The sequence below is a fragment of the Cupressus sempervirens genome, chromosome 6 (assembly GCF_028749045.1).
Source record: "Cupressus sempervirens isolate cs-2001-9-10 chromosome 6, ASM2874904v1, whole genome shotgun sequence".
Classification (NCBI taxonomy): domain Eukaryota; kingdom Viridiplantae; phylum Streptophyta; class Pinopsida; order Cupressales; family Cupressaceae; genus Cupressus; species Cupressus sempervirens.
Window position 1 is genome coordinate 68,998,571 of NC_143123.1, and position 9,305 is coordinate 69,007,875.

The window sequence follows — 9,305 nt, forward strand, 5'->3', positions numbered from 1 at the left end:
TGGCTGCTTGAGTTACCCTGGATTGGTTTCTCAATAGACCCCGGACCCTCAAGCGTTAAGTTACCTTGGATTGGTTACTCTGAACACCGAACCCTCAACGTGGCACATGTGGAACCAAAAAGCCCTCTCATGAAGATGAGGCAATCATCCCATTCCCATCCTTAGTCTATACAAGCACTCAAGGTATGGGCGGGTTAAGTATCCCTAACTTATCTTTTTAGCGCGTTTCCCCAAAATGATTAATTACTAGATTATCACTTATTACATAACTTGCAATAGGTTACCCTGGTACTGACCACTTTGGGCCTCAGACTCCTACTACAAGCCACTCCCAAAGACATGTACCTAGACAACCTCTCTTAAGAACATAAAACACAGTTGTATCCCATACCACAACATTCACAATAATCAAACTGGGTTCCTTAATAGGAAACCTGAAAATAAGCTGGTACATTCACCCAACAACACATAAATGCTTCACAAAACAAACCTCACAAATATAATTTTGAATTTGAATCACAAGACATATCATGACATCCATAAATAGTATAAGCGAAATTTCACAAAACCTTTGGTGTACACCCTAGTTTGGCCAAGCTGATGAAATCACAAATCAAAGAATCGTATAAAACACAGTGCCAAAAGATAATCATAATATTCACAACAGTTCTTTATGAGCATTGAAAAGCATTAAATGATAATCCACATTATCCATCGATCTCAATAAGAAACTAGAAAGTATCTCAAAATAATACTGATCAAAGACTCCAAAATAACCAGGTCAAACATGTCACAACATGGCTTCATTATAAAATGAGTTCATTTCCGTTAAACACTACCCATTTAATTCGATCCCCATTAAATTAAATTATTCATCGATTTCCAAAAAATCAATTTGCAATTCTAATGAATTTAATATTATCGATAACAATAATTGAATAATTTAAAATCTTCAATTTATAACATAGTCTAATAATTAACCTTAATTAAACTAAATTTAATTAAGTTAATTATTGAACTCTAAATATAAAACTACATTAATATCTCTCCTCTTTTAATAATAATTGACAAATTATTATTAATACTTCATTTTCTTTTAGCATTGTTAATATAATAACATTAATATATATTAAATAAAAAATAATATTTAACACATATTAATATTAATAAATATAAATATATTTAACGATAATTAAAAACTATTATTAAAACTTTAGTAATATTTATAACTTTACCATAAAGGGGCATTTTAAAGTTCTTTAAGCATGTTTCACTTACTTCAACTCACCCTTTTATTTTATTTTATTTTCCTAGGGTTTCAGCTGAATGTCTAATGAACTATGAGTTTGACAATCTACTTTCTCTCTCTTCCATTCCAAGAATCTAATCTAAGAATCGTTGACAAGCACTATTTTTATATAGCAATTGTAGAACAGTTAACATTAACCTTGTTAAGCACAACCCAAGCATTTCTCAATATACTATTCTGACCACTTCTTGAGCTTCTTTGCTTCTTGTAGCCTCCTCACAAGTGCCTCCAATCAAGATATTATATGTTACATAACTTGGAGGGAAATCGCTAGCTGTCATCTCCTAAAGCAACTTATAAGCATTAACGAATGCTTCCGCCTTGCAATAAGTATTAATATGGCCATTGTAGATTGAAGCACTTAGACAACAACTAATGCAGAGAAAACAACAGTAAAGTGATTAAACCTGATTCTTGGAAAATGGAACTATTATAAACTTAATGATATTCGATACCATTTTGAGCAATATATATATATATATATATATAAACATTCAAGAAACCGAATGACAAATCAAAACATTCAGGAAACTGAATGACAAATCAAATGTAAACACAGATAAGTAGACAAGTAATCACTCTTGATGAGATTTCAGATATGTCACCTGTAATGTCAAGAATCATTCTGTAAACTGAACCCAAGATGAATGTATCAATCAAAAAATATAATCCGAGACTAAGCTTGTCTAGAGTGAATTTGATGGAACAATATTAGATCAGTGTTCGATGTTAAAATTTGATAGAGAGGATCTTCAAAAGAAATAGAGAAACTTTTGACAAACAACAAAGCCACTATCACTGTTATATCTTTAATAAACCTTTATCGGTTTCAGCACATTTTGCATAATTTTTCTTATCAACCATTTTTTAGCTGAAAATATCCTTTAATTCTTCCTCTTTGACCACACTATAATATTTATTAATACTAAAACTTTAATAGTATTAAACTTTACCTTATGTTTAATATCACTGGCTTATTATATAGCTGCCGGCGTATGATCAATTTAGAGATGTGTAATACGAGAGAAAGGCATTTGCTCGTGACATATCACTATGGACTTGTAACGTTGTTTCTTAGTTGATAGTGAATTGAAGGTAATATACAAGATTAACTTTCTCACACTGGGATTACTTCCGGCTAAATCAGAAATATTTGTGTGTACTGAATTTGTTTCATTTATACATTTACATACTCATAGCTCAATTTTTAATGCAACTGATATGTGCAGACCCCCATTCTATGAACTGTCTACACATAGAAGTTAGTATTAAATCTACAAACAATCCTAATGTGGTAGTTATAAGAATAAGATTTGGCACTAGATTAAATTTAGGCTTATCGTGGATCATTGAAAAATGTGTGCCAAATAGATTATAGATCTTCACTCATACTAACTAAAGTCGAATGCAACTACCCCTATGTGTGTTGGGAAAATAAGAAAACCCAATGATGTGATGATGGAGAAAAAAATCAGGGACAAGGAAACAAAGTGTAACCCATACAAAATTGGTGGTATGGTTATTCCTCAACGATTGAATCATGAAAGGCTTAGTTTAGTAGTTTTCGCAGGGTCAAATAAAATTCCAATTGCTATCATCATTTCCCCTTGAGATATGAAAACGTCCTACTTGTAAATTTATCAATTGAGGATTAGGATGAAGCAATTGAATATATTTTAACTGGCCTTTCCTAGGCAAGACCGTAGGTACCCGGCTAGGTCATAGTAACAACTAAAAGATGATTGCATGTATGAATTGGAAGGTGGAATCGATGAATTTCTCAAGTGTTGTTTGAGTGTATAGGAGACTTTAAAAGCCTTGATCAACCGAAGAGCATAGTTGCATATGTCATCGATCGACCAAGGTCAACAACCTTTTGGAGTTGGCTTAAGAATCAAGGTCAAAACATCCAACATGATGAAGATGAGCATCACCAGTATGAAGAAGGCAATCACCAACGCTTGCGTTAGATGCCCAAACTCAATCAAACAAAACTCCATAGTTAACTATTAAGAAATTATGAATAGATCCAAACACCATACATATAAAGCTGTAGAGAGCTTTAAAATAGCTTTCATATTTAAAATTTATTTGCATACAATAGCAGTAGCGTTAGAGATCTACTAATAATTTTCAAGGAGATTTACTAGTTAACAGATATAGTGATAAAGAGGGCTGAGTAATTTGATCTATTCCATGGGAATGGTTAATGTACGCTTCCACTTATTCAATAGTATGAGTAATAACCAAACATCTACTTATTTGGAAAACAAAAATAGAACAACTTTTCCACTTATTCACTATGGATATGATAACATTGAATCCTACTGGTAGTAATATCATTCACTATTACAACATAAATTGTAATGGAATATATATGCACTAACCTCAAACCAAATCTCATGCAAATAAAAATCCCTTCTCCAACATTCGCAGCCCTTCCAAAAAAACCTTCTCTCCAAAGAGACTAGGAGTGCTCGAAGATAAACACTCCTCAAGATGCACTTGGAATCCTCTAGAAGCAACCGGGAGATAAGCATTGACAACTAAGCACGAGCCTTATCCAACCTTCTAGATGAATGAATAAGAATGATAAGGTTGTAGACACCATGTGCTTAATTAGTACACTAACTCCTGTGTCATAGACAACTCGTGCATCAAGGAGGTACACATACTTCTAGGTGAATAATTATTAAAATAATGCACAGTAATTTTTTAATATTCACTTGACTATTTTTAAATTAATTTATTAATTTTAAATCTCATGAAATCATGAAAATTTTAATTAAATTAATTTCTTTTCCACTTTATTTTTGACACTTAATTAGTAAAATATTGATTAGCCTAAATAATAATATTATTTAGCATTTATTAAAAATGACTCTAAATATATTATTATTAGGTTAAATAAATATTACCACATTCCAACTTTAAATTTACAACTTTCATCTCCAAATTTAATTCTTTTATTTAATCAATTTCCCAATTAATAAAATAAAATAAAATATCATATTAATTTTCCACTTAATTAAATCATTAATTAAATAATTTAATTAGACTTAATTAATGGAAAATACACCAAGGAAGAGTTCGGCAATGATAACAAAAATGCAAACTAGGGCAGACACTACATTGTGCATTTTGATTTTGAAAAGTAACAACACAGTATCGTAATAAGTCTTCCATATATCCTCTCACACTTGAGTGATTCAACACATAATCTATTATAGAATTTCATGGTTATCAAATCATCATCATAATTGAATTAGAATTTGGTGAACAATATTAATTCATTTTTTTGCTCTTATAAATTATATGGCACTATTTTCTATACAAATTGTTTAGCAAGAAAAAAAGTAGAGGGAAAAACTACCCAATGTCCATTAGTTCTTTTTAATCAAAGTTCATATTCAAAGAAAAATATTTGGCCAATTTGTTTGTTTGTTTGGATATTTCATTCTATTTTGTAGAGATACAATCTATAGTAAATGTGTGTGTTCCAACATTAGAGAAGCCGACAAATTCAACCATCTATTAATTGTGTTTTGAGGTCAACTACACACTCAACATTAATGCAAATGGAATCAATGGATTTTGGGGCTAAAAATATTATGGAAATAACATACATTCAAATGAAGGCCTTTGAATGTATTTCCCATGTAAGGCTTTAAATTTTCTTGAACAAATCATGTTTTTAACCTTGGATTGAACCAATAAATAAAATGAATATCAAGAGATAATTTGTAAACTTTTAGTACTCAAAATAATATTTCCAATGAGTATATTTTTTATATAATTAGATTAGTTGTAATTTTTTTTCCATTCTATAATGAAGTTAGGTTTTCCATCAATTGTTGAGGTCTTCATTTGATACATGAAGAAATAGTAAAAGAGATAAAATAAAATTTTCAAAAATGTATACCTATTGTGTATTTGATGATTTTAATTATAGATAATTAAAAAATGCTAAAATTATGCAACAATTTTATTTTATTTTTTAAACTAGGTATCAGAGATACAAATCATTTTCTTTCAAATTAATTTGTTTTCCTTTCTACAAGTGAATACACTTTATCAAGTAACAATACTTTTTAGAATATCGATAACTATAAAAGAGAAGTTAAAAAATATTCTTTAAAAAATCTAACAATGTATTTCTTAAATCTTAATCTAAGAGTAAAAACTAAAAAAATACAAGTTCACTTCATCTTCAAAGTCCCAATGAGTTCGTACTATATGTGCTGGAAAATGGACATTTGATTTAAAAATGTTATTGCAATGTCTCACTTTAACCAAAAAGTGGAACCCTTTTTTGAGGGCCACCCCTCTTTGAGATTAAATCCTTTTAAGAAGGAATAACTTGATGATACTTCTTGAGATTAAGCATAGTCCCTTGGACAATGATCTCCCTAATTTTTTTCCTTGAGATCTTGAGAATTATTATTATGCTTTATTTATTCATATACTTATGTTTAGTTGTATTTACTATTTTTTTTATGATTTCCAACACTTTAGCCTATACATGTCATATGCTTATTTCACCTTTTCTATTATTCTTCATTGTTTATTTCCCCTAGTTTGAGTAACTTTCATTTTCCTATGTTTAACTCGTATGCATTCTTATGTTAACTTTTTAGCTTCCATCTTTTTTTTATATGTAATGTATGAGTCCTATGCACTTTATGTTTACTACTTATGCTTTCATATTTTTATTTTGTGTCTCTACATTACATGATTTTTCATGTTCTTATAGAAAATTACATTACATGCTTATATTAACTTGATGTTCTCAATGTTCATCCTTGTAAAATTATTTTTATATGTATTTTCACTTATAAGTTTATCATGTTTCTATCTTATGATCCAAGTTACATGTATATATGGAACTAAATAGTTGGCTAATGCTTTCATACTAATATGTTTAAGATCCTTGTCATGCAAATATCACATGATATTTGTTGATAATCATTGTCGTGCTTAAATCACATTTGTGATTACCATAAACATTCATCACTACCTGGTTACTTTTCTTAATTGGGAACCTTGCCTTTCCCTCATTATGTACTTTCATTCTATTATACATTTGCATGTTTATCACATGATTGTATATATTTTACTATGATTATAGATTTACTTCTTTTTTCCAATCCTTAACATTTTTATAGGCAATGAGCGTGCAAAGAAGGGAAATTATAAGATGAGTAGAGTAGAGTGGGGAAAAAAACTTTTGAATGTGGCTTTTAGTGGGAAACCTACAAGGAATGGATAGGATGATTAGACTGTAGGCCTAGAGCAGGGTAATGACAAAGGAAAGGGGGATGCGATAGAAGATGGGGACCCATGGGCTTTTTAGCTAGATCCAGGAGAAAAATATGGTTTGCTACAAAATCAAGGGCATTTGGAGGGACCCTAGGTGCCTGGGGACAATGGATTAATATGTTTTGAGTCAAACCATTAGGTACATCCTCCTTCCCTAAGATTATTGATAAATCAAACAAAGAGAAGGGGAATTTTGCCTTAGAAGTACCTATAGAGATTATTGATCATAATATTCTGAGTATGGAAACAACTCTAGTGGGTAAGTTCATTGGCCCTCGACCAAACATAGATTTGGTTCAAATCTTTGCTAGGAACAAGTGGGAGCTGAAAGGAAAAGTTGAAGTAACAGCTATGGCTAAATGTTTTATGTCTTTTGAGTTTTCCTGCCCAGAAAATTACTCAAGGATTCTATGTGTGGGAAACTGGTTGATGGGGAAGTCTACTCTCATTCTTCAGAAGTGGACATCCAACCTTGACCTTAACAATGATTTCTTGACCCAGGGCTCGATCTGGATAAGATTGCTAGAACTTCCCTTGGAATACTGGCACAAAGATGTGTTTGATGGAATTGCCAACTCTTTTGGAGAGTTGCTATCTATTGATTCAGTTATAGTAGCCAGGATAAGACTCACGTATGCCAGAATATGTGTTGGAGTGGTTGAGGGTCAAGATATGCCTCAAGTGATTGAGTTTCAATCAAGATTGGGAAGGCGAGTGCAGCATATAGACTATGAAAATGTACCTTTCACCTGCTTCCATTGCAAAAAGGTAGGACACAAAGCCAAAACATGCCCTATTTTAATAGAGAAGGAAAAATATTGCAAGACTCAAAGCAAACAAGGGAAAATAAAAGAAACCTAGTATCAAAAAAAATCTTTGAATCAAGTTGAGGCTTCTAGGAAGGTGTGGAAGGAGAAAGCCCCCAATGGAAAGAGTCCTAAGGAGGAAGTTCTAGGAGAGAGAGACAAAATGGTGATCGCTCAAGATCACCATAGCTTGGAAGGAATAATAGAAAATAAGGAGCTGGAGTAGCAAAAGGCTCAGATGGAAACAAGCAACAATGGAATGGAAGTATTTGAGACTAGCCCTAAAATCATAACTCTGGTAGGGGGTAGATGATGTTGTTTGTAGGAAGTATATAAAGGAAGATGGGATCATAGTGGAAGAAATCAATGAGGAGACCATAGTGGAGGATATCAGTGAGGCATCCTTTGTTCCTGACACCTAGGATTTTGGGGGTCTATGGAGGCGTAGGAACCTTCTCTAACACATGAATCAAACTTTAGTAGAAGTGATAGATTTTCTCCTATGAAAGTTAATCAATCTTTTGAGATGGTTTTTGCGTCTACTCTTGGCCATTTCTCTAGGATTGAAGCTGTATTTGATAGTTGTAAAGATGCAAATGCGGGACCATGGATAACATTTAAGAATAAGAATAAGAAAAATAGTAGGGACCCATCACCAGTTTCACCTGCATCCACGAGGAGCAAAGTAAAAACTGACAAAGGAAGTAAATCCAGCACTCCAGGTAGGAAGAACAAACACCAAATTAGAAAGGAAGAAACAAGATGAAATATTTAGGAAACTAAAATGAAGAAGGAGAAAGTTGAAAGGATTAGTTTCAATAAAGGTATGAATAATGCAGTTATAGATTCTAAGGGGGCTTTTGGAGGTCTGTTAGTGACATGGAAGGATACTTTTAAAGAAGAAATCATTTTTAATGAAGTTAATATTTTGCTCATGCATTTCAAAAATCCCAAGGACCAGGTTAGCTGGATTATTATGAATATCTATGCCCCTAATTCAAAGAATTGAAAAAGACTTTATTGGAATAAAATTTGTGATTTAATGGCCTTGGTTGGAGATCTTAAGGGAATTATTATGGGAGATTTCAATACTCCTCTTTTGGCCATGGAGAAATTAGGTGGGCTCCCATCAGACCTAGAAAGTAGGCAACACCTGGCTGATGTGATTAGAGACCTGACCCTTCTGGATGTAGAGCTTGGGGGCGGTAAATTCACTTGTTTTAATAGGAGAGATGGTATGGACTACATTCAGGTTAGGCTGGATAGGGCCCTAATCACTTTGGATTGGATGAGCCAATTTCATTGCAAGCTTTCCTCTATGGCAAGAGTTGGATCCAATCATTCTCCTATTTCTCTTACTTTAGAAATTATCAATAGGAAAGAGGCTTTACCTTTCAGATTTGAGAAGATTTGGTTTTCCCACCCTAGTCTTTTTGACAAAATTAAGGAGTGGTGGAGTATAGAGGTGGAAGGCATCGCTATGTTTAAGGTGGCTAAGAAACTCAAAAACATTAAAATGGAGATTAGAAAGAGGAACAAAATGGACTTTGGTAATATTTTTCAATCAAAAGATAGGATTTTGGAGGATCTTGTAGAGGTGTAGGAATAGATACATAATATGGGATATGATGAAAGTAGGCTGAACTTTGAAAAGGATATTCTAGCTGACCTTCACAACATCGTTGGAAAAGAGGAGATGTTTTGGAGGTAGCAGTCTAGATCGATATGGCTCAAGGAAGGGGATAAAAAATCTAGATTCTTTCATCTATCTATTATGAAACACATGGCTACCAATAGAATTAGTGGTATTAAAAAGGGGACCAATACTATAGGGGAAGATAAAAAGATAGTGGAGGAAGCAATTAGATATT